General features: G+C 38.0%; 1 long non-coding RNA gene across 1 annotated transcript; it reads left to right on the top strand.

Annotated features, from left to right (window-relative positions):
- The first annotated feature begins 5,011 nt into the window (after positions 1-5,011).
- LOC114134511 (uncharacterized) lies at positions 5,012-24,641 on the top strand. Its single transcript, XR_003593397.1, has 2 exons — positions 5,012-5,191; positions 24,315-24,641. It is a non-coding gene; the product is annotated as an uncharacterized LOC114134511 (long non-coding RNA).
- Positions 24,642-26,420: the final 1,779 nt, after the last annotated feature.

Below are 26,420 nucleotides of genomic sequence, written 5' to 3'. Positions count from 1 at the left end.
ACCGCCTCATTTCTAAGTAAACCTCAGTGTGTCTCTTTTTAAAGTCCCAGATTTTCTGTCTCTTGCCTCTGCTTCAGGACAAGGTGCCTGTCAAGTCTCCCGTTTTTTCTGGGAAACTACCGTACTTTACCTTCCTCTCCAGCTGTGCTCCTGTATTAGTATTTTCCCGTAAATATCCGTACTTTCCCCCCCGCCTGCTTGCATCGTTCCCCACACTCACGTTAGCTTCTCTCTGCAACAATATCTTGAGCTTTGACTGTTTTCTTTTCTGTATATCAAATGTTTTAATCACTGACACTCAGTGTTTAACAAGCTGGTAAATCTGCAGCTCACATCATTTCAGTCACTTTTCTCAGTTGCTGCTCTGCTTTTTTGGCAAGATGCAGATGAAGACAAATAGACATCAAAAGCAGCTCTGTGATAAAATCTGATCTGTTAAATAAACATGTTTTGTCCTCTGGCTTTTCATCAGTATAAAGGCTAAAAGGTGGGCCATGTTTTCCTGCCAACAATGCCTCTGATTATTTAATTTAATCCTTTATTGTCTAATAAAAATACACTCAAATTACAGAAATGGAAAGTATTTCTGTTTATCTGTGACTGGTTCACTGACTCGCTCCTCACCTCAAAAAGAAAAAGTTGAAGTTTCTCTGTTTGTCTGCTAGGTGTAAAAAACAGACGGATATCTTGATTTCTCATTCAGAAGATCCATTAGAGTCATCCAGTTGCCATTTTATTCAAAAATGCATCCTGTGATTGTTTCTTTCTCATCCTGAAACGTCGGACCCGACTGGATTGATATTTTACTGGGAAGAACAGGCGCTGATTGGTAAGGGTGCCGGAGCCGGGCCGGCGCTGATTTCCAGCAGATCATGAATACATTCCACTGTAGCCAACACAAATGTGCAGGGTTCAAAAAGAAAGTTCATTCTTTCAAGCTTTAAATTCCCGAGTTTCATTAGAGGGTTCCTCATTATGTGGATCGATTTCAAACAGCCGGATTTGTTGGTGGTCCAGAGAAGTCAGCTGCGGAAAGATGAGTGACAGATAATCTGCTGCACAGACCTTTTCCTGTATGACATTATAGCATTCACATTTGGAAATGTGTCCCCCTCCCCCTCCTTTCTTATTTGCATTTCTTCATTCTGAGAGATGAAAAGAGAGAGACAGAAATGGGAAATGAATGAAAAAGCTGATTTAGTATGCAAGCCCCACAACATCACAATGGGGAAAAGCTAAATTGAAATGTCATTTTGTATTCATGATGAAGCTGTAATAAGCTTGTGTGTCGTGTTGCTGAGCATGATGGGTGTTTAGTTTGTGGACGTGTGACAGGAGGAAACAGTGAGGCTGTTTTCTACCTGTGGAGCAACAATTTCACACTAACAGACGAAAGGCTAAGGCAACATTCACACAGCAGCAAGGCGGTTCAAAGTGCTTTACATTATGAAAACATAAAAACATCATAAAACATCACAAACTCACCAGCTGAGAAACCAGAATCAAACTTTTCAAAGTCATGGATGCAGATCAAGTCTATCGGAGAATGACCTGCTGACTATGGGTCAGAAACAACTCGGGTTCAAAGGAACTCAGTGTTTCAGCTGTTTTTCAGTTTTCTGCAAGTTTGTCCCAGATTTGTGGAACATAGAAGCTGAATACTGCGTCTCCATGTTCTGATTCCAGAACCAGAACCAGAACCAACAGACCTGGTAGATCTCGATGAACAAACTTCTTCGGTCTCAAGTCTTCAAATGTCTTTTGATTTATTCATAGTGTTTTATTATTTTAAGAGACTTTTCACTTCAACCCCTCCAAGCACTGGCTGAGTGTTGTGACCTTTGACCTTTAACCTGAAACTCTTCAGGTCGTTTCTCTGACCTTCTTGCTCTACGTTGGGCTGAATCTGCTGAGAAGATTCAGGTTTTGAGTTTAGAGATGACCTTTGACCCTCTCCAGATTAATGAGGTAATTGCTGATGTCTTTCCACCTTGGCATTGTGTGACAGCTTTTTGCTCCAGAGCTGCTGTTTGCCTTTAAGTTACAATCAGATTTCTCATTCAAAGCATTTATTTCAGCTTCTTTTCTTTTTTAAATGTCATTTTTTTGTGTGTATTTGCAGACTTTGTTTGACTCAAGTCATTTTAGAAGCAGGTGTAAAACCATGAGCTGAGGGTTGGAACCTAGAGACTTTCTGTGGGTGGCAGCAGAACGAATCAGTGGGAAATTTTTACTTGTTGGCCCTTTCTGCGTTTGCATGTCTCCCATTTGCATATGTGTGCCGTCTCCAGGCACCGCCGGTATCGCCTCTGATGGACTGGCAAGGTGTCAAGCATGGCCACCATCTCTCATCCCGTGGCAGCTTGGATGAGCTCCAACTCCTGGAGATCCTGGAGCGTAGATTGAGTGTGGACTGGCAGGTGGGTAAACGGCGCTCTGATGAAATATTAGAGGGGATTAAGAAGCTAATTACACTTTCACTTGGATAGATGAGCTATTCTTATTTTCACAGTTTTTACTTATTTTTAAAAGACAAAGTCATTTTGGACTTTAGTTAAACCATCTTAGTAGCATTTCTTGTCACTTATTAATTTTTTTTAATCACTGGGAAAAAGGAAAAAAAAGAAAAATGCCCAACAATACTTCCAATTTTAATTGAGTTTATTCGTATAGTGACATTTTACAACAAATGATCAATAACACATTAATTTCAGGTGGTACTAGTCATTAGCCAGAGTACAAAGCTCAATTTATTATTCAAATTAGTTAGGGTAAGAAGGTGTTTAGAAGACCTTTAATTAAACCCACATTTCTGGATTAAAAAGATTTTTTATTGTTCTGATAAAATATTCTGATATTACATGGATCATCTTTGTGAGCTGGAAACAGAAAATAATCAAAATAATCAAACAAAGGCTTGAAAACGTCTGTCATTGTTATGTAACTGCAGATTTAACACATGCTGCTTCCCTTTTCATTGTTTTACATGTTTTATCTACGGAGGACTTATCTTGCCATACTTTAGACTGAAGACAGAAATAAATGAATAATTTATTAAAATAATTGCAGGGTTAAAAATTGGATAATGAATTAATGTGCCATTGATTGAAAAAAGAGAGGTGTATTTAATAATTGATACATTGATTAGGTACAATACATATTTCTCTTTTAATTTTTAAGTTTTGTAAAAAAAATTCTGTCCTTTTCTGTAATTTTTTAAATTTAAATTGATAGTTTTCAGTCATACATTTTACTTAAATTATATATTTTTATTGTTTATTTTATTACAACCCTTTTTTTCTTCCATACTTATTGACACAAATCTATTTAAAACAAGTTTCCCCCAAAATACACTTTTTTTCAGTTCTTTTGTTTCTTAAACACTTTTATGTCTTTTGCCTCTAATACTGTATGTTTCTGTTGCTTTCTTTTTACCAAAACGATTTCCCTGAGTCCATTTATTTCCATTTGAGAGGAGAAAGTAAATGGGTAGTTGCTGAATTTGCTTTGCAAAAGTAAAAGATATTACATTGAAATGAGAACAATTTTGGTCTTTGTGGTTAAATATGGATGAGAAGAATTTTTTTTCCTCTGTAAAGCGATGAAAATAAAATCACCCAAAAATTGCCTGTTTTCTTCTCCAAAAAGGAATCAGTCTAAAACAGCAGCATTTCATGAAAACAAATAAAAACCTGAGTTGTGGTTAAAAAGAAGTGCAAGTTTTCCTTTTTCATGATGCTAAGTCTCAGGTTGATGTGGACTGAAAAGGATTTTACAACTTGAAGATAATTTCACTGGTTTTATGAAAGGACAGGTTTAGGACCATGGCATATGTTATAAAACAACATTAAAAAGGCCAAACTCTTTAAATGTTTGAAAAAAGAGGCATGAGGACAGATTAGTAGAACACAACCTCTAGATGAATATTCCCTCTTCTCCTTTACTCAAAGCACAGATCCGCCATTTCTTCTGCAGATGAAAAAGTGACGGAAAACCTTTTTTCTATTCTTAATTAGCTTCTTGGACTTTTATTTAAGAAATATTCCCCTCCAAGATACGCTTACCAAGCGTTACAATAAATGTAATGCACATTATATAGGAACAAATCTTAAAAACTAATCAGAAATGCCATAATTTAAGCGGGGATAAGGTTAGGCCAGTCCAAGCGTCCCCTACTGGCTAAATGTGGCTGAAGAAATTGTAAAAACATCTTATAAAAAACTGCAAACCTTTTCTAACAAGACAAAATCGACATGCAAAATAATATCAAAATAAAATCACAGAAAAAAAAATTCCCACAGGTAGTGAATGTTCACAGTGAACAGTTCAGACGTTTGGTGAACGTCAGATCCGAACATAAAAGATTCACTTGCTAGCTGTTAGCCTACGTTTCTGTATCAAATGTGTTTTTAATCGTCTGATGTAATATTATAAATTTAAATGTCATATTTCTATTACTTGTAAAATCATCATAATTAACAGAAATAAAAGCTAACAAACATCGACCTGTGTGTAATTTATGTAATATGTTTCAATTAGTGATACATTTTCTGAAATAAATGGCCTTTTAGGAGACAGAAAGCAATTAATAAAAAATTAACATCATTTTACAATTGAAAAATATTTTCAAATTAAAGTAAAATAAATAGTCAATCATGTTTTTTTATGTTACACAAATCTAATAGAGATAAACTAGTTAACATATGAATTTACTTACTTAGTTTAAGTATTATTAGTGATGCATTTCAGTTTACATTTTCCCCTTTTAACTGCCTGTCCAAAAACCTGCCCAGTTGGTGGCGGTAGTGTACCAGTGCAGCTGGTGGCACAACTATCATTAAACACAAGAAGAAGAAAAGTAACGTGGCGACTAGTCCACCTACTGGAGCATCGGGGTTTTATGAGGACGGGTAGAGACGCTGCAGTTAAAGTTATTTTTCAGATACATTTGTCTAAGTTGTTTATTTTTTCCCTGGAAGTTATTGAAGATATTTTTGTGTTTCAGCGGATCTTCTAAACTGAGCGCAGAAAACAGAGCGCACCGTTGGTTTGGCTGCTGGACTCCATGAAACATCTGGGAAACGGAAACGGAAATGGCGTCAGGAATCGGCAGCAGATCGAAGATGGACGTTAAGAGGATCTCAACTCATCCAAAGGGAGGTGAAACAACTCCTGTAGCGGCTGACCGAAGGTAAGAGCTGCTGCGGATGGTTGCTAAGTGGTTTGGCTGTGCTGTGCTGGGAGGTTTGGGTTCTCTGCTGAGAGTGTTGAAGAAGAAGATCATTTAATGCTAGCTTTGGACAAAAAGTTTTGGCTCTTTCCTCTTTTCTCTCCCGAGTCCTTGGCGAGTGGCGGCGTCCTGCTAAAACGAAACTAACACAGCGTGTTGACGTCACAGATCACAGAGTTTAATTCATAGAAAGCGATGAACAACAAAGCTGCAGAGATACAGAGATATGCATTAACTCATAAAATAACAGACACACAAGGGATAGACAAACGAACACAGAACATATAGACAGACAACGGCGCCCAACGTGGAGAGGAAAAATGGAAAAACTCTCTCCCTGTATTAGCGTTACATTGTACTTTATACTGACTAGGCGTTTCCTCACTTTAATATATGCAAAGAAGGCGTTCCGTAATTCAACCAATCAGAGACCTGTTTCGGCCCCCAGAGAAACTTGAGAAGTCTCCCCCTTTACACCCAACTCGAACGGGCGTCTGGTCTCCGTCAAGCCAGAAGGGGAAGAACACTTAATCTCAGAGGTACTGGGTACGACTGTCCCCAGCACCGAAGTCCTGAGATAAATCTCGCAGACTCCCCTGGAGTTTTGACGTCCCACATTCCAGCTGCCGTTTCCATGGAGATGCTACTTTATGGCCCTTGTGTGCTCTTTAAGCAGACAGTGGAAGGCGTCTGCTTGTCTCCTTGGGCCATCTCAAAGGGTCACACAAAGCCTGTTTTTCCAATAAAAATGCTTAATATTCCTTTACACATGTTGTAAGTATTTTAGCACTTAACTAATCATTTTCCTTTACAAGAGCTAAAATGGAGCTAAAGGAGCGCAGAAATCAGCTGCTGTGGTTGGAAATATTCTGTCTGGCGGTTTCCTGCGCTGTTTGCGCTGTGGTCACGTGATCTGCGGATGTTTCGACGCAACAAACATGAAATCTGAGGTTGAAGGTTGAAAACCAGCGTTGTCTTGCAATGGGAAGCAGTTAAAGGGAAATAAATATGGCTGCTTTTGCAAATATTATTAAAAGCAGCCGGAGGGGGAATGTTCACTCTAAAAAGTGATTCAGAGGTTTGGCTAATATGACTTTCATAAACTTGTTTGAAATATCTAAATATTAAGCGACCATTTAATGTACCTGTACCGACAAATGTAAGTATTGAACCAATGTTTTGAGGTTAAAATAAAGTTTTTCATTTAGATTTTTAAGGAAATCTTAATGAACTACATAAATCACTATTCTTTTTTCTACAACTACCTAATATTTAGCATGAAATTGAGTTGCAATATTCGAGAAACGGGTATCCAAACTTATTGGTATCGTCTTCTACCATTATCAATAGTTCAAACTAATATTCATGTTCTGCAACAATTTAATGTTAAACTTGAGACCGATTATTTCTGGCGCCGGAAGAACGCACAGCCTCATGGGATTGATCTTTTCTGCCTGATGACTGTTGGGCAGATTCAAACTCACTGGAGTCATCTGCTGAAGCTGCAGGTCAAAGGTCACAGAGGTAATGTTCACGTTGTCTGATTCACCATCTGACTTTCACAATATAATCTTCTCAAACTGTTGTATCCAAGCTTTTATTTTGAAATTTGTTGCTTTCTTCACATACTAGTTTGTTGTTTCTACTTCTGACTCAATTATAGAAAATTAGAAACTTTTAAAGAAAACCTGACATTCGATCAATACTTCATTCTATAATGTTATTTTTTCCCAGCTATATCTTATTGCATTGCAACAGAATCTGTCGCGATACAACAAGCATGAAGTACAATGGCTCCACTGCGCTGATCCACCTGGAAGGTAGAGAGCACTGGATCGTTTGGGTTCATTAGGAGTGAACCAGTTGGAACATTGATGCTGATTGGACTCTGATTGTGTCCAGGACCTGTTGGACAGTCTCTGCAGGAAACTCCAGAAACAAACTCTTGAGGTCAGCTCCACCAGGCCAGACTTCCTCACTGCCTGCTGCTACAGGATGGATGGAGAGGCAGGAATCAGTTCTGACCTTGTGTCGCCCCCTGGCTGTGACTATCAGCTGCACCAAGACAGAACGGTGAGCAGATTGATCCAGAAACTTGTCTTTTTTCTCTGATCTCTGTGGGGAAACTTCATTTCTTCACATTTCTTGTCATGATGTGAGCTCTGATGGGAGATCAATCAGTTTATTGATCAATTATTGTCTCCATGTTTCTTTCTGCATGGGGAGCAGCTGTACCCTCCTGAAAACAGGTTACAGCTGCTCCAACAAATGAGACTACTCGGTACTGTTATCATTGGATAGGGTAGGCTAGCTGCTAGCATGCCTAGGCTAGTCACTCACTTGATTGCCTTCTTCCTTTGCTGTTCTTTAGCACAGATGGCTAGCATTAGCATTGCATAGGCTAACAACCAGCATTCATATCCTAGTTACATGCGAGTCACACTTTATTCTTTACAGAAAAGTTTATCAAGAAAAACGGTTGTCCTGCAATATGTGTAAGTGACATACTAACACATCTGAAAAACCATCAGAAGCTCAACAGATTACCTCAGGAGGAAGCAACTACCTAACCTGGTGATTTTCAAAGTAAAAGTTCAGTTTGACCTATGGAGTCATATATCATGTTCTCTTTTGTCGCTGCTGTTGCCATCCACTGTTTACCACCTAGGCTGCAGAAACGCTGCGTCTCTAATTGTGTTGTGCGTTTGAGGCTCTCGGTGTAAATGCCAGCTGCATCATTCAGAATGAAGGCCAGACTTTTACACCGACCTTTAGACCCTCATCAACCTGCTGTCTAACCACACACACAAACGTCTGGCAGCCAGTAATCCTCCTCAGTCGTTTCTACCTCAGTTTAACCTGGAGGTAAATATCACTCGTCTGCTGCCAGAACTCCCTCGTTCTCACCTTCTGTCTCTGTTCAGTTCATTAAATTCTGTCTCAGCAATGCTAAAATCTCCAATCCTCCAGAATCGCCTTTCACAACTACCAGCAGGAGGTTTTGCTGACCATTAAAACAAAAAACTATGAAACTACAACATGTCTTTATTTGTATCAGACCTTGTGTTAATCTGAAAAATAAATAGCTTTGCCTCAAATCAAATTGAAACTTGGGGGAAAAACCTGCGAATCCCAGGATATTGTGCCACCTTTGTCTATCAGTGATGTTTAATTTTTGCTTCCTTAACACTTTGAAACACAGTTCAACCTGTAAATGTTTAAAATAGGTTAGTGAAGGGCTGGAGAGTGTTGCAATGAAACAGGACTAAAAACCTCTCTACAGCTTTAAACATGAGGATAATTTGAAATGCTGCCACTAATTCACCACACCATTAAAAGCTACTTTAGTTGTTTTGATTATTTCAAATTAAAAGCCTTGAAAGTCAGATGCACCCTGAAATGAATATATTCACTGGTTGAATGACTGTTTTGTTAAACTATATAGCTATTATGTTGGAGAATAATCAGAATCAATTATAATTGTTATTAAGAAGTAACTTTAAATGCTCAGAGAGCAGCAGCTCAGATATTACAGCTCAGACTTATTACTAGGACAGGTGCCCGACTGTTAATCAGCCTCCCGGCAAGAAATTATTACATTAATGATTTGAAATAAACAAATTAGTCAGAATAATTTTACATTAATCCACAAAATCAATCAATTCTGTTTCATATTCAAAGTAAGCCTCCATAATTAGAAAAGAAAAACTGGCTGAACTGTTCAGTGAACGTAGACGATCAGAAACTGCAGCTGATGACAACCTGAAGCCAACATTTCATGCAGGTAAAACCCCAAATAGTTCTGGTAGATTCTGAGAAAATAACCGATTCCTACTCTGAACAGTCAGTGGAAAACCTTGATTACCATAACCTATAATTACTGAAGAGATTTTTGCATATTTCCTTTTGCTATTTAGTGGTTTGACTTGAGGAACTCCAGCTGTTTGTCACTGGAAGGCCTTCTTTACCATCACCCTAATCTTTAGCTTGCTGCACAGATGATTAGATGGAAGATGGAAGACACGTGGGACTAAAAGTTGACCAGAAGCATAAAAGATGAAATTTCATGTTGGAGCCATCCAAATTCATAGATTGAACTATTTGAGTGTTTCTGTACCTAAACCTCATTGTTTCTGGGCAGGATGCTCAGCAGAGACGCATTTTAAGATTTCCTCTAAGAACATTGTAGTCAAAATCACAACACAGATTTTAACCACATGGTTTAAGATTTCGTTAAACAAAATCAGGATTTTACGTATCGATTTCACCCAATTCATCCACTGCACCTTCCCTGGCATTCAGTCCAGATCCTGGAACAAGGCCACTGTTTCTGTCCTGACAGAAATGGGACTGTAACGTTTAAGTTTCTTACTGAACACCATCCAGCTAAGGCTCTGTAGCTTATTAAAGATGCCTGAGAGCAAAATGAATAAAGATCTTGACATCAGTGAGCTTTGATATGATTGGTTTTTCCTGACGTTTTGAAGAAATCAATAATGAAATGTCTAATTTATTACTCCTGCTTGTTTTATTGCACTTTTCCATAACAGCCTGATGGATAAAGTTAAGGAAAGTGGATTTTACTCAACGTGACACATGTTGTTCTCCTAGTTAATAGAAAACAGAACTAAATGCAGCTATACTTCACTCGGCTCAATAATACTGTTTGTTGCCACATGTGCAAGCAAATGATGTCTGGAAGGCCTGCCATATGTTGCAGTGAAAAATGTTGCTACTGTAATGGTTAAAGCCTGAAATGGGTCTTTGGGTGATTGGTATTACAGGCTTCATGCACCAACAGAGAAACAGTCAGACTCTTATTGTTTTCTGCAATGTATCATTGCACAAAAGTCAATAAATGGCTGTAAATCTGTCATTTATTGTTTATGATAATTTTACACATTCTGTTTTGAGAGATGTCCATGTTTTTTGTCAAACAAAATCCTTAGCAGAATAATTCAGACTTGGCTGTATCCACACAGGATGAGGCAGCGATGGAGGCTTTGGAAACCTTCAACCAAGAAAAAACCTTTTTCATGTTCAAAAGTTCACAAGATGAAATCTCTGCAGTAACTGAGGAAAATGTGAATTTATTCTACTCACCTAAAATCATGAAAAGGGGACAAACTAGAAGCGAAATCTGCGAAGTAGGAACCTTTATTTTTTTTTAACAATTATTATACATTGAAATACTGTATATATAAACCATGTACACAAACAAACTTAATGACATGCTGGACAGTAAATGCAAAATTATAAGATAAAATATGATTAAGTTGGAAACCCAGACCTATCCTTTTTTCCAAGATATAGTAACAAACTGTTTTTAAGTAGTAATTTAAAAAAAAAGAGAATATTACAAATTAGTGCATTTATTTCTGACACTCAACTATATTGATTAATTCCAAACTGATGATGTCAAGTTTTTATTTCTGTTAATTTGATGATTTTCTGCTAATGTAAACACAATTAAGGTTAGAATATTATGTCAGGAAAACACATATAATGCAGAAATGTGGGTTTTAATGAAAAGCTTAATACCTGGTTAAATATGTTCAAAATATTAATTTGACAAACAAGTTTTGTTGACCAGTGAAATTATAATTTTTATTAAAAACATGTATTAATTTATTCACCTCACAGTAAGTCACCTAAATGATGTCAGAGATTCTTGTTTAAAGCAACTATTCTGAAACATACATTTGTTCTCCTGATGTAGTAAAACTAATTAAAATCACAAAGTTCTTTTTAGTGTCTGTGTAAAGGCTGGTTTTTAGCTCATAGAGCTAACCTCCCATAGCCTCAGATGGAGTGAGAAATAAACTGAAATTCAAGACTTAAGACAATAAAGTGGTGGAAAAATCCTGACTCGGCCTTTGTCTAGTTCAGGAGTTCATGTGAAGAACAAACGATGGAAATCGAACACAGAGCCGCCTTTTCTTCACTAGGAAGGTTTAATCTTTGGAACATTTTACTTTCTAAATCAAGAAACCTCAAACAGACAAGAATGAACTGAAATCTAATACTTTCGGTTCTGGGAAAATGGATCAAGATCTGAGATCTTTCATTTTTTTTAAAATCAGAAATGAGACAAAAATGACCAAACTATTTTTTTTAGTAGAGCTAACATAGTGCATGTGAAGTACATTTTTATTTTTATTTTTTTTCTACTAAATGATGGGGCTTCTTTTGCAGATTTGGTTTCTGCTTTCTGAGACATTTTCCAGAATCTTCCTTCTCTGTCCTGGATGGTGGGCTTGTATAAAGATGTAAAAGAAATATTATAAAATAAAAGTTTTGATTACATTTCATTAAAATAGCATGTTTGAAGTTATTCAGATCTTTCTGAATAATCACACAGGCTTTGTGTCTTTACAAGCTTTGTCCAGATAATTAATATTACTTCCGAACAGAACAGGCATGTTGTAAAATGATTCTTTCAAAGCTAATACTCAATGAATTATTTTCTGTTTGATCAGCTACATGAAAAGGAGCTGGGGGCCACACATGTTCTCTGAAACCCAAGTGGACTCTAACTCCTGCAAACTCTCCCCGCCTGCAGCAGCTTTTCTGGGTTTTTGTACATCAAAACTCCTTCAAGCAGCTACTGAGGATATTGGAATCAGGAAACCAGTGTAGGGCTCCCGAGAGATTAACTACATGATATAAAATCACGCAAACACACACAACCCCCACCCCCCACACACACACACGGTTAGTCTACAGTTTATAGCTGCTTCGTCTTTCTGCGCAGCTCTCCAACTCGTCCACCTTAATATTTAATGGACGTCAGTCCACTTTTTCCTCCTTTCCGTTATTTCCTTTTCTACTATAGTTCTGAGCTTCTCAGCCTTTTCTGCCTTCTTAACATCTGGGCCCCTGAGAGATCGCTGGATCTTCTTTCTGTATTGTTTTAGTTGAATTTCTTTTGCTTGGAGGCACAAAGAAAAAAAATTTTTGGATTTATTTTTACTTCATCACAGCTTTCCTGGAACAAATGCTGATTCTGTGATGTTTGTCTGCAGAGCGTCTTCAACTTTTGGATGTAAAAGGCATTTATGTTTCGCTGTTAAAGACTTACAGAAACAACTTCCAGATAATAAAGTGGGATTCAAAACATGGCATTAAGTTTTGAATTCTCAGTAGGTCCTGCTTTTTGAAAATGAAGTCAATGACCTCCACAAACAGTGATGGACAACCAAACTGCTTCTCAAGGCCACTGAAGGCTAATTTTTATCATAGAAAAAGATCTGATGGGACAAAGGAAAAGACTTGTTGTTCAAGTTCTCAAATTAGTTGATCTATCAGCAAATCTATTGAAGCTACAGGCAATAAAATATCTTGTGCTAAACATGTTGCAGCAGCAGAGATGTCACCGTCCATAGTCCACATTTCTAAAGATCAGGGCTTCCTGAAGTCAAAGCTGAACAGTTATAGTAGCACTTCGCACCAGTCTGATGATACATACACACATATATATATATATATATATATATATATATATATATATATATATATATATATATATATATATATATATATATATACAACCCTGCAGTTAACTAAAGCATTTTAATGGAGTCCCACCACTAACATGAACACAAAGGGTTTATAAAAGCGACAATATGTTCAGATTTGAAGCTTTTTAAAAGGCAGGTCTGTCCTTTAATGAGAAATCTCTGGAAATGTTGCGGATGCATTTGTTAACCGGAGCTTTGGACCTGAACTGCAGTAACTCTCTTTCTGCAGCAGAATAATAGATGTGGGGGTTGGGGGAAGCGCCCCCTGCTGGTGGACCAAAGCATGTCTTGTGCAACAAGAACACTTTTGTGATGACTGAACAAGGACCCACACATTAACAGGTCAAAGGTTATAATGCTACTGATGTTGCATCATTGTACCCTAATCTATCCGTCCCTCCTGTTTTTCACAATTTTCCCAAAATTTACACAAAATCAACAGATTGTCCTAATGCATAACTCAGTGTATTGCAAACTTTACAAAAAAGAATCAAAGTTGGGTTTAGTTGATTCTAACTCGTACCTGCAGGTGGCAGTATTTCTTATTGCTACTTGCCTCTACTGTCTTGAGTTTTACTTGCAAGTATTGTTTTGATTACAAAACAATTATGAAAACCTGGAGGGACTGTACTGTTCATAAAATACATAAGATCACAATATTACAATTTAGATTTTCTAAACAATAAAAGTCTGAATTAAATCTCCTCAACAATTTACTACATGTTGCAATATGCGCCAGTGTTTAGCATTATTAGCATACAGGAAACAAAGAAAGCAGATCTGAGAAACCTGTAAGCCTGTGATGAAGACTGTCTCATAAAAGCATCTTTTCTGCCTGACATTTCAAGTCTCCTGCTTTTGGGTCATTTTAACGTCTGAGAAAATGTCAAGTGGACCAGTGAGCAGACCATAATCAGGCAAAAGGTTTGAAAATCATCTTCAGAATATTAGGCTGTTCCAGAAAACTGAGCAATGGCAAATTATTTTTACATAAATGTTTGAAAAGGCCATGGTGGCATTTCTTTAGAGGAGCAGTAAAAACCCTCAATCTTATAGAAACCAACATTTTATCCCACAACAATAATGAATGTTACTAGGAGAAAATGTGCAAAAAAACGGATAAATTTAGGAGAAAGTGCCTGATTTAAACACGTCTTGTTTTCACTATCATTTATAGTGGAAAGGTGGAATTTTAACAAAGTTCCAAGTTACTGAAGTTAAAGGATGATTAATTATATTTTTATTATTCCTTTATATAACTGAACCTTTCTGTTGTTGCTGAACGTGATTTTTTTTTTAGACGGAGACAAAGCAGGACTGCAGAAATACTGAGTAGTCAAATTAACAAGGATCAGACATTGTCAAACTTAAGAGATCCAAATTCGACTTTTAGATGAGTTCAACGTTTCAGAATAGTTTTTTTGCTTATGTCCTACGTTTCTACCGTTGTTTCCCTGCGACTCTTAGCTGCTCTAATTTCTGACAGTAAAGGGTAAAACTCATTAGGAAAGTTAAATTAAACATTAGTAACTGACTTTTTCTGCCTCAACAAAGGAAATTTGAACCATACAGAAAAACTGAACTTGAAACTTTAACACCCAAACTGAGGTAAAGTTTGCAGATACACAGAATACCTATGAGAGGAAATAACTTTCATCTTTAGATGTTAATGTTTCACAAAGAAACATTAATTAACCTAGAAATGTCTCATCATGTAGCTAAATTCATAAACTTAGTGGAGAGACTGGATTTAAATGTTTGTGGTAATTACATGGTCAGTAATTAAAGCTTCTTTGAAAAAGAAATCCTTTAGAAATGTTGATGGTGACATTAGCATTGGACATGTTTAGAACTGAGATGCTATTGTAGGCTGGAATAGCTTCGCTAACAGTTTCTTTCTGCTTGTTCGATGCAGAAATGAACACCCAGTTGGCCACCGCTGTTTATCAGCTTGTGCATCAGATTTACTGGTGTACCAGAAACAAATGAACACAAAGGTTCCACCCTGGAACTGTTGCATCCGACAATCACAATGTATTTCTTAAATAATAATCAAATGCCCATAAACTCACCACTCAGTCTTGTTGAAAGCCTCCCAGATGAATGTAAGCTACTTCAGACAGTATGGCTGCATGAACGTTTTGTATCTCTTGACTTCAAGTCTGGCTGCCTGCTATTGCAGCACTAACTGAGTAATAATGACGGAGAAACCACGCTACTATGTGCTACCAGAGCTTTCCAAATGGTAGCTCTGCTTCTCCACTAGTGGCTCTGTTAAACTCGGCACCAGGAGTTTCCTTTACTCCATTGCATTCTAGACTACAAGACTGAGGTCTGCATACTTTTATTTTCTTGTTGCTGGTTCCACATATTCTCTTCCCTGCCTCCTCTTATGTCCTCTAGTCTTTCTTGTGTTGTGCCAGAAACACCAGTCTCACTGTGCTGCTGCTGTTCCCTGCCTCCCTTTAATCCATCTGTGACAGCAAAAAACTGACATTGTAAAGTTGCTCCCAGCTGGCCTCTGACTTCCCGCCTTAATTACCTGTTTCAGCCCCTTTGTGCAGTTCCCTCCCCACACACCTATCACCATTTTTAACTTATCGCTTCATTCCACAAAAGTCCCTCATGTCTCCTGCTGGACAACTCATATTTTCCTTTTATTTCCCCTTCACCATCATATAAACCCATCATGACCAGGATTATTGTGATATTCAGGAATGTCAACATTGGGCTTCCTTTACCATGTTCAAATGATGGATTGGTCAGAGCTCTGGGAGATGTTCAAGGCTTGGGAGTTTAGAACCCAACCTTGCTATAAACTTCTCTAACGTTCTCCTGGACCTTCATCAAACCGCCTGTTCTCTAATGTTCTCTAAAGAATCAGAGGCCAGAAATTACAAATCGCTATATATGCTTTCCCCTGGATGTTTTACAAATATGTTCTTTGACTTATGTAGCCAAATTGTATTGCTGAATATTTTTGCAGACATCTTCTCCCAGTCCCAGACAACCACTGCTCACTTTCTTGCAGTACCAGCGTCAGGGGATGGGAATGGATGAAAGCGGTAAAAAACCCAGCAACTACTCGCATTATTGCTTGAATTGAATCGGTATGCTTTACATCCATTTAAACTAAGAATGTCAGGAAATAAACTGGACAATTGGACAATGAAAATAATTTTTATCTCCACAGTTGTGGTCTTCACCAGTCTTGAAATAAATTCTTGATTCCTCAATGTCTGAAACAGAGAACAAATGAGGTTGAGACCAAGTCGAGACGTAGGCCAGCGCCCACACCAGTATTAGCTGGTCTTGCCTTATGAACCAAGCTAGATGGTTTACCTTGCTGACAAGAAATGGAAACTAAAGTCCTAAAACACACAATGTGCATTTCACACATTTAGCCAACTTAACATATAGCTGATGTTGACTATATTGCTCGGGTGAGGTGCAGGTAAAGGTCATTTTATTTATATAGCACATTTTCAGCAACAAGGCAATACAAAGAGCTTTACAGGATTTAAAAGGAAATGCAAACAAAATAACAAACCAAAGGAAAGAGCAAAAGAAGAAAAAGCTAATAATGTTTGTTGATCCAAAGTAAATGAACTAGATGCTCCTATTCAGGGTTGGTAGATCAGTAAAAGTTAATATCCTCTGGTCTAATCCCTGTTCTGGGTTGGGAGAATAGGAGTCTAAAAAGTTGTTGCTAAGGTAGTTTTTCTGGGTTCCAAGTTTTAATCCCTGTTCTGGGTTGATAAATAAGTATAAGTATTCTTATAGTAGAGAATATTTCTAGCTAGTTAGCTTTGATAGCATTGTAATTTGGTGATATTTCCACAGTTATGGTTTTGACCATAACCATAACGTCTCTGTTTCAGGAATCTGTTTCTAATTCCTGAAACAGAGACGAGACAGAGTCTTGAGCTTAAGACCGATCTAGAATAAAACACTAACCAGAAGCATATGCACATTCGACAGAACTGGAATTTGGAACGACGTAGTAACACTTTAACATGCACTTAGGGTGATTTGTAGAATAAAATGTTCCTTAACTTTAGTGATTTTTCTTTTACTCCCCTTTTAAATTTGTCTTCATTGTTGGCCTCTTTAAACCGCCACCATCTCCCTTTAATTGGGCGTCATTATTGAATCTTCACAAGAGTGTGATAGTCTGCGTCTCTGCACACCAGGTGCCACTGTGGTTGGTGACAGTACAGTAATAATGAGGACTGAAGCTGCAGAAATCTGGTTTCTGTGAGTGTAGAGCTTGGCACACTCAAGGGGTTTGCTTCTGATCCATGAATACATTTATGTAAAAGAGAAAGTTGGCAGCAGGAAAGTTAGTTTTTACCTCCAAGATTGTCCAAGACCATAAGAGGAATGTTACCCAAGAAAAATCATCACAAGTTGATGGTTCTGACCAGTTATGATACAAAGATTGTTATAGTCAAATTTGTTATTCGTTAAATTAACCAATTTTGTACAGTGATATAAAATGGAACATATCTGAGAAATAAGAAAAACTTTTAATTAAAATAATCCGTTTAGGTCTGAAAATGAAAACATTTCTCTTGTACCTTAGTGAGGAAAGTTTGTTATAAGTTTTCCTCTAAATGTTGTTTTTGAATCTTATGCCGATGTGACATTCCAGATGTTCACATGGATCCAGATGATTTCTGAAACCGGCACTAAAATATCTAAACCCTGATTTCAGATGATCCCATCATGTCACTTGTAAATAAAAGGAGGATTCATCTGACTGCTGGTTTTAGCAGAAAATTATCCTGTTTAAGAACAGATTAAAATCGACCTGCAAAGCAGAGAAACAGCTTGTAGAAAACATATTTTGGATTTGTCTGAACTGCTAGTTTCACTTTGAGGAGATGCACTGTAAAAACTCTTCTTTTTGGGCATTTCTTTCCACTTAAACGTTTCAGATCTTGCTGTTATGATCTTTTGCTGATATATTGTCACTTTTAAAATCAGATGTAATGAGACCTTCCAGAAAGGTCCACTAATGTATCTTCTGTTTACAGAATATTTTCCCAAAGGTTTTGTCTGACAGTATCACCCAGTTGGGGCTCAGAGATGTCAGTCTTTACAAAAGTAGAAAACAGCTAGCTTAGAAACAAACCCGTCTCTTTTCCCCCCAGACATGTTTGTTGATTTGATGAAATTGATGCCAGATGATTTATCCCACTGTCAGAAATAGCATTTCCCCTTTCACTAGAGCAGATTTAAAAATTACCCCCTAAATGCAGTCAAGTTTCCCAGAGTCCCGATAACGACCTCATTATTTGTGCTGAAGCAGAGATGCATCTAAAAGTTGCATCTCTGCTTCTTTAAGCACTGGAATTGGTTTACCATGCAGTGTTTTGCACGGTAGGCTTCATGATGGAGGGGTTTTCTCCATGATCACTAATGATGAGATGCACACCTTCTACTAAAGGAATACTAGATTGCATCTTACTAATTTGACCTTAAACGTTTATTAAGCTTATAAAAAGTGTAAGAGAATCCTTATGACTGACGGCTGCAGACTGTCAGTCTTCTTTCCTCAAAAGGTTTACGATGAGTTTGGTTTGCCTCCTGTCTGTGCAGCCGGCTGCGCAGCACCCTGTGACCGTTTTCACAGCGTCATGGTGAACATTTTAACATCCTACATATGGACTCACATGGGGAGGAGGTAGATCATTTCTAGTGCATGTCAGATACTTCTATTAATTAGTGTTTTGTTCCAGTTGAGCTGAATGATTCAGTTTTAATACACAAGGTGTCATATTTATTTTATTACAGCTCTTTAGAAATAGCTTGACTTGATTTGAGCTCAGACTATCTGATGAGAGTCTATAAATATCCTGGTAGGAGACAGAGCTCAGGAAGTCGGCAGTGTCTGTGTTAGTCTCTTCGTCTAACGTGGAACCGATAAAGCCCCGAGTCAGATCCCTGATAAAAGATAAGTACAAGATTGAGATAAGAAGTCGTGCTCCTCTAACCACAAAGGAGAAGCTGCTGATGAGGGTTAGAGAAGAGCTCAGACACTCTGCTGACACGGAGACTTGAGCTGCTCTGCTTTCCCACCTCCTGGTTTGCATCGGCAGCAGGAACCTGACAGAGCAGCTGATCTGAAGCATGTTTTCACTCACTAACTTTACATGATATTTTAGCTCAACTAAAAAAAGCCTCTGCTACATGGGAGCAGTTCATTAAAACTGTGATTGACACAGTAAAGGCAGTTACCCATATAGAGACAGCATTACCTGCTGTAACTGCAGGATAAACTGCAGGAGTAAACCAGCAGCCATGTCATCCTACAGTCTTTAACCCTGCAGAAAGTCTTCAGCAGATCTTGACAAATGTAATATTAATATGTCATCTACTGTGTTTCTTCTGTTTTCTTTGGGAATAAAGTCATTAGATGCTTTTCTGACTCAATTAATTCCTTGTAGCTGGGATTTCTTTACAACTGTGTATACTTCTGTAGAGAAATCTGCTTGAATGTGTATTCAGACCAGGAGTGGTGGGATTGTGATGAACTTCGTTCATAATTTCAATTTCTAGCCACTTGCTTACACCAAGATTTACTGCGGCTGCCTGATGCAGAATTATGATGCATGCCTCACATCAGTGAAGTAAAAGTCATAAAATGCGACATGACCACTAGAGGGAGCCGACCAACGAACCAGACCTTCAGTAAAGTGATTTAATGTGATGTCCAGAGGACGTCCAGGTGTTTTATATTTCATATCTTTTTGAGACATGCAGTCTTTTACACTATTATTGAACATCAGGACACTTGCATAGGTAATATTGCATGCTCCAGACTCCCCCTAGTGGCCTGGAGGACTTCCGTTTTGTAGAACAGGTTTGCATCTTTTCTCATTTGCAGTTTTCCCCCTCACTTCTTTTCTGTGGTTGGAACTTTTTGTTTGTGGTTGCAGGGTTTTTTTGTTTTCAGAGTTTTTCTGTTGCATTTGTGTTTGAGTTTTCATCCTCTGTGTTTTTTAGCGTGTTTTACCGTTTGTTGTGCGTTTGCCACTCTAGTTTATACACCTTAAACAACGTGAGCTGATATTTTGTAAAAACTTCTGATGATTTACAAACAAAATGAAAAGAATAAGCAAGTATCTACAGAAACGCGTTTTCAACAGCTTCCTGCTGTGACACCGACAGAAAGGAAACATTTTAATAATAATTAACCAGAATAGTCAAATTATAGCATCATCAAAGTCTAATATTAAAACTCTGCACAGAAGAAAGGCCTCTGTTTGAACACCGTAGTAATGAATAATTATCACCAGATGCTCTGCTCTCATGTTGAGCTGAGCTTTCTGATGCTGATCCGCCGTCCTAAAGATAGAAAGCTTGGGAGAAACCAGGAGGATGTGAAGAGACGGCTGCAGAAGCAGAGGAGGCTGATATACTGTCAGTAGAGCTGAGAGGAGATTGACAGCATCAAATCTGTGTGAAGAGAGGTGAGAGAAAGGAGGGAGGGCAGCGAGCCCAAGTAATTATACTCTTACCCTCCCCTCAGCTCTTTGGTAAATAAATGAGCATCAGTTACAGACGACGGCTTCCAGTTGCCCCTCTGCTGAGGCGCTAATTAATTTCACCTTCTTTTTTTTCCTCCTCGCTGCTTCGTTTCAGTCCAATAGTTGCTGTTGATGTTTTTTTTATTTTGTATCTCCCATTAATAATTCTGCAACGTCCCGAGAGTCTGGAGAAGATGGAGAGAAAACCTGGAGTTTAGTCGACGTGAAGCGTGTTCTGGTCTGCTGTCGTGTTTTTGGATTTTCTTTTGAGTCCCAAGGTTTTTTGTAACTTAACTGTGTAGGAAGACAGTAAAATCCACCTTGGAAATGTCATCTTTTATATCATGAGCAATAAAATTATACAATACAATTTGGCAAATAAATTGTATAGAAAAGCTGAGAGGATGTCAAAGTGAAAAATGAAAGTTAAATTTGACTTGAAATAAGTTATTGCATAGATATCCATCAGTATTTAGCATTTGCACCTCTGGCTGCCGTCCCAGCAGGGAGTCTGTGCAGTTTTCCTCCATTTTTCCTGCTAAAATGTTCCAGTTCTTTCAGGTTGGTGGAGCTAAACTGTGATCAGCTGTCTGGGCTTTGACTAGGCCACCCCAGAACCTCCACCTTGTTGTCTTCAGACCATCTCTGTATAGCTTTAGCCGAATGCTTTGGGTTGTTGTCTTGATGGGAAATAAATATCTGTGAAACGGTCGTCCTCTGGGTGACGGACCTGCTGCTTCTCATTGCCTCTTTTCCACAAGTCTTTGGTGAAGAACTATCAAAACTTTTCAGCAAGTTATTTAACATGTTTGCTGATATTTAACATGCTAAAGGAGGCAGTTTTAACATTAACATTGTTAATCTCTATAATGATTTAAAACAAGCTTTGTCATCTTGTTGAAGTTACTTTTAAAGTGTTTTGTCTTATTACTAGTGTAGTAAGATACGTGTAGTAGAAAAAACAAACCAAAAATACTTAGTACATTGCAAAAACACAAAACTTTACTGGCTCTTCCTCGCCGCCTGTTTTGGCCTGGTTGTTGAGGTCTTTGTTGGTTTGTTGTAGCTTGACTCCCAGCTGGATCAGTGGAGATGAAGCCAAGTCAGGATTAAATTCTGGGATTTCTCCGGTGGTTTTAATAAAATCCAGTCAGATTTCTGAGCGATTACTATTTAGATGTCAGTCAGTGACATTTTAGAACCGTGATCCACATCCTGCTCGACTGCTTCTGAAATTAAACTCCTAATCGATTTCAGTCTTGATATTGCAGCAACTTTAATTTAGTGAGGGAAAGTGCTGATATTTAACATGCTAAAGGACGAACCAAACAGAAACGTATTCATCCATTTTAACGGTGCAGCAGGAGCTGCTGCTGCTGCCTCTAATGGATATCACTTTATCTCCCAGCTCTGTTTACCAGTTGAGGCTTCGCTGTGATTTGCTCTAATGGTTCAAGTTTTTGCACCTGAACTTTCTGCAGCAGAAAGGAGCATATTGTTGCTATAGCAGCTGGGAAATGTGAAGGTTTATTTCATCTGCAGTATAAGAGACTTACAATCAACAGAGACTTGAATGTGATTATTGCTTAGGCAACTTTAATTCTGGATGACTTTAGAAATAAACCAATTAAATATGTACAGATTTAGTAAGTAAGTTTGTCTATAAAGCATTCTGGGTAACACAGTAGTTTGGAGAAATGACAGCAAGAGGAACAACAACTTTATTATTATTCAACTGATTGTGGAAAACTGGCTTAAATTTGATTAACTTTAAATAAATTATTGTATTTCTCATAAACAACAAATCAGATGTCAAAATGTAACGATTGTTTGTAATACATAATTATGCATTATATGTTTATTGGGTCTCCTGTTATACTTCACTCACTCGCTCGCTCACTCACTCACTCACTCACTCACTCACTCACATACAAATAAAATAATAATAATGATTAAAAAAACATCTGAACTTTTTTTTGTAGGAAAGTTATTTTAGATCCAAAACTCAAAATAATTTTTCATGTTTGTTTTATTAAAATATTGGCTTCTAGTTTTCAGGTTTGATTGAACAAATGTATTCTTATAAAAACTGCTCTGGTGTTTATAAATGTTACTTAAACACTGTTATGCTATAAAAGTATATTTAGCCAAGTTTAATAACTGAAATAAAAGCTGATTTAGGATGAGCAAAGTCAGTTTTTCAGTAAAGCCACAGGATAAACCTGGTTATCCTGATTATAGTCATAAAGTTTAATAAACACATTGGTATGAACTGGAGTTAGGTAAAGATAAAAAAAATAATAAATCAGTCCAAGGCAGAAATGGCTCTAGGCCATACTTTATACAGCCCTGGTTTAGATTAAACAAATATATTAATATCTTGTTATTGGAGACATTTATCATCACAGAACATAATTAATGCTGGTATCTCTGCTGTAAATGAGCAATAATTTCCTAAATATTTAATAAACCTTTACAGCTAAACTTATCAAACTGTAATGAACTTTTTCTCCAATTCCATTTCAAAGATCTGAGCTGCACTTTGGGGAATTTTATCAAAATATCACAATGAGGCGTTGGAAGTTGATCTGATATTTGCAGCTCTGGCATGTGCCTCAGTTATTAAGCTTAGTAATTGGTGCTGAGCCACGTGTGTATTCCTGGTCGCTGAACTCTGTGTCTGAAGAATGAACTTGTGCTGATTTATTGATCACGCTGCAGAAGGAGCTGGTGGTGGAGAGAGCTGGATCGAAGAAAGTCAGAACGGGCAGCAACAATCAGAGCAGAGGGCTGGAGCGCATTTCTGAAACCTGAATCTTTCTGCTTACAAACTGTCTTATTTTCTGTCCTCCCAGAGGTTTTTAAAGATGAATAAATTTGTTTCTGATAAGAAATATTTGATACGCAGCTCCGTGATGTTTTGAAAATTATGCATTCATGTAGCAGCTGACAGCAGATTCGGTTAACCTGAAACTGGCCAGACGTTAATGGTGTCAACACGGACAATAAAATCCTGTTACGATAGAGGCACAATTTTACCAGAAGAAAGACACAAAATTCAGAAAAAAATTGTTTTAATGAGAAAAGAATCTTGGATAGATTTATCAAGATCTGACGTGACCAGCTCAGCAAATCGGTCGTTATTTCTTCTAAACAGACTGAATCGTTTCAAAGTCCCACTGCTGGAGAAAAGTTGATGCTAATAGATAAATAATTTCAATACCAAGTATAACTTCACAATAGACTCAATGATCCTCATTTTGATTTATTTTTTCATGGAGGAATACATTTACTACTTCTTGTTACGTTTGACTTTCTCATATTTAGACTTCACTGTTTGTACGACTTTATTTCTGTATTATTCAGAATTTATTCTGGTATTACTACCACCTTATTTTTGTTATTTCAAACTTATTCTTGTATTATTAGGACTTTATTCTGGTATTATTCCGAGTTTATTTGGGTGCTATTCCATCTTTATTCTCTTTATTTTCATATTATCATGATTTTGCATGTAATATTCTGACTCGTAATATTTAGATTTTCTTCCTGTAAAATCATAGCCTGGTCGATGAGGAACCAGAACGGATAAGGGACAAATATTTTTTCACATCACTGTATTTCTACACTGAAATAGCTGAAAACTGTTTCTAAAGGTTCACATTTAGTTCATTTCTATCAAACATTAAACACGCTCCTCAGGTTGAAGGTTTATATAAACTATTATTGATAGTTCTGAACATCCTCAGTAGATCATACTGCCTGAAAGTAAAAAGTGAACTCAAGGTTAATCAGAAGTTGTATACATTTTCCAGAACAGTTTTGAACTTTTCCACAGACGTCCTGGGAGGTTTCGATGTGACATATCCGGGCCTCTCAGTCCGGCGGCTGCTCCTCCCTCTGTGCTCCCTGTGCATCAGTATGTTTGATCATTGCTGCTTCAGCCTCATCCGTTCCTGACAGAAGTGTTGAAAGCAATCTGTGTCCTCACTTGTCTGTCATTTGATCCGTGTCTCCGTGTGCTTAAAGGAAGACAAACAAGGCGTCATGGAATCCCCACTTGGCCTTGGCAAAACGCTGGAACGCCGCAGAGACTCGGCGCCGGCCAAGGGCTTCACAAGCAGACGCAGACGTGCAGCTGGCATTCAACGCATTTGGCCAACTTTCCCCTCTCATCCAGTCCTCTGACACTTTCACTGAGCAGTTTTTCCTCTACTGATATTTCTTGGGATGATCATGAAACAGTCCTCCAGATCTACAAAATTCTTTGACTGTTTTATCCACATTGGTATTGTGATTTATGGAAATGTTCCATGAATAAAGGTAACATTTTGTCACAGAAATGTTTTCAGTGTATCCAGAAAGTATTTAGTGCTTCCCTTCTTTCACGCCGTTATGTTTCAGCATTTTTCTCCAAATTGAATTAAACTGATTTCTTTTTTAAAATTCTAAACCCAGAAACCCGACTTCCTCCCAGGGATGTTTGGTCAGATTCATGTCTGGACTCTGGCTTGGCCCTCCGGGATGCTGTGGTTCTGAAGTTGATGAATGACACGTGCTCCATGCTAGTTAGCAACCTCTACTTCTTATTTACTGCAGCCCAGTGTAGCATAAACACCTGATGAAATTAGACTGCATGTAACCTGCTCCATTTGCTCCAGATCAAAAAATGGAAACATTTTTAATGACATTTTAAAAGTTTGCTGAAAATTTACATGACAATTGAATGTAAACATGGCTATTGACTACATGATGTACCAAACTAAACCTGACAGTATGTGGGAGCAGAAATAATGAATCTAAATATCTTCCTTTAGTGCCATGTACTTGTATGTTGCTTTCTTTGGTTTGGTGCGATGCGTTGAGAAATGACAGGGAGTGTTTGTAGAGAGGGAGAATCATGATTGACACATCGAAGGCGAGACGAGTAGGAAACCCGGAGCAGAACAGAATATCAGACACACTGGAACAAACAAGGACCAGAACAAGACATCTGAGCAGAACCTGAAATCTCAACACCTGCACATCATGACGGGTATTGTGTTTCAGTGCTGCAGAGCAAACATCCATACAAATAAGGCAACAGCACTCAGGTAAATGATGGAAGCTATGTTGATACCTGAAATTATGTTTAATATTCATAAATTAGTCAATCTAAACAGGATGATGAGTTTAAACTGTAAAGATACAGAATGTTTTCTAATCGTCTTAAAGACTAATGTTCAGCCCACCATCTGCTCTGTACTGCAGTTGGTAGCAATGTTGCCTTGCAGCAAAAGTCTTAGGTTTGAATCCCAACCTGGTTGTTTTGCCCAAAACCAGACTGGCAGCTTAACTGCTCTTTCTGAGTCGTCTCTAGGTATGAGTGTGTGCATGGTCGCTTGTTCTGTTGGTCTCTGGCCCAGAGGTTTTCAGTTTCAAACAAACTTATGTACTTATTTTTTGGCCCCAGTGTAGCTCCATACAGCCCACCTGAATCCAAAATGGCTTCTTCCAGTTGAACAGAGGTTGGATGAATTGTTCTACATTGTACACATTCTTTCTATCCGTTATTGTAATAACTTTGTTAATCTTTAAACTTAGATGTTCCTATTTATTGCTCAGTTTGAGGTTATTTATATAACAAAATTGTTTAATCATTTAGTAGTTGATAAATGTTGGGTGTTCAGGAAGTGCCGTATTTGCCATTGCTGTTTATTTTGAATGTTTCCCTTCCTGCAGCAATGTGCCAACTGTCTGCCTTTATCGGAAGAGCAGCTGCTGTTTCAGATCAACTAACTCGGGGAGCTGAACAGGAAAGGGTTCATAATGCCTGGATCTCCATGGCAGCCTGGGGGAAGTCTTTGGGTTCGGACACTTTGTTTTCTCAGACGTGGAGGAGAGATAACTGCCTCCCTGCAGCCGCTGGGTGGTAGATGACTTTTTGAGATGGAGAGAAGTCAGATGGCCGCGACATGAGGCTTCATGGTGTGTGGCCCAGATGGCTGTTTTACAGATACATTTAACACCCACACTACAACACACGCCTAACAAAGGGTGAGGGCGAGTGAAGCCATTTATTTCTGTTACCAATCACCAATCTCAACACACCCACACCAACGCACAGACATCAGGCCGCCCTCAGGTGATTTATAG

Source organism: Xiphophorus couchianus, chromosome 19 (genome assembly GCF_001444195.1).
Source record: "Xiphophorus couchianus chromosome 19, X_couchianus-1.0, whole genome shotgun sequence".
NCBI classification, from domain to species: domain Eukaryota; kingdom Metazoa; phylum Chordata; class Actinopteri; order Cyprinodontiformes; family Poeciliidae; genus Xiphophorus; species Xiphophorus couchianus.
The sequence above is the reverse complement of the archived record's forward strand: the minus strand, read 5'-3'. Positions and strand labels throughout refer to the sequence as shown.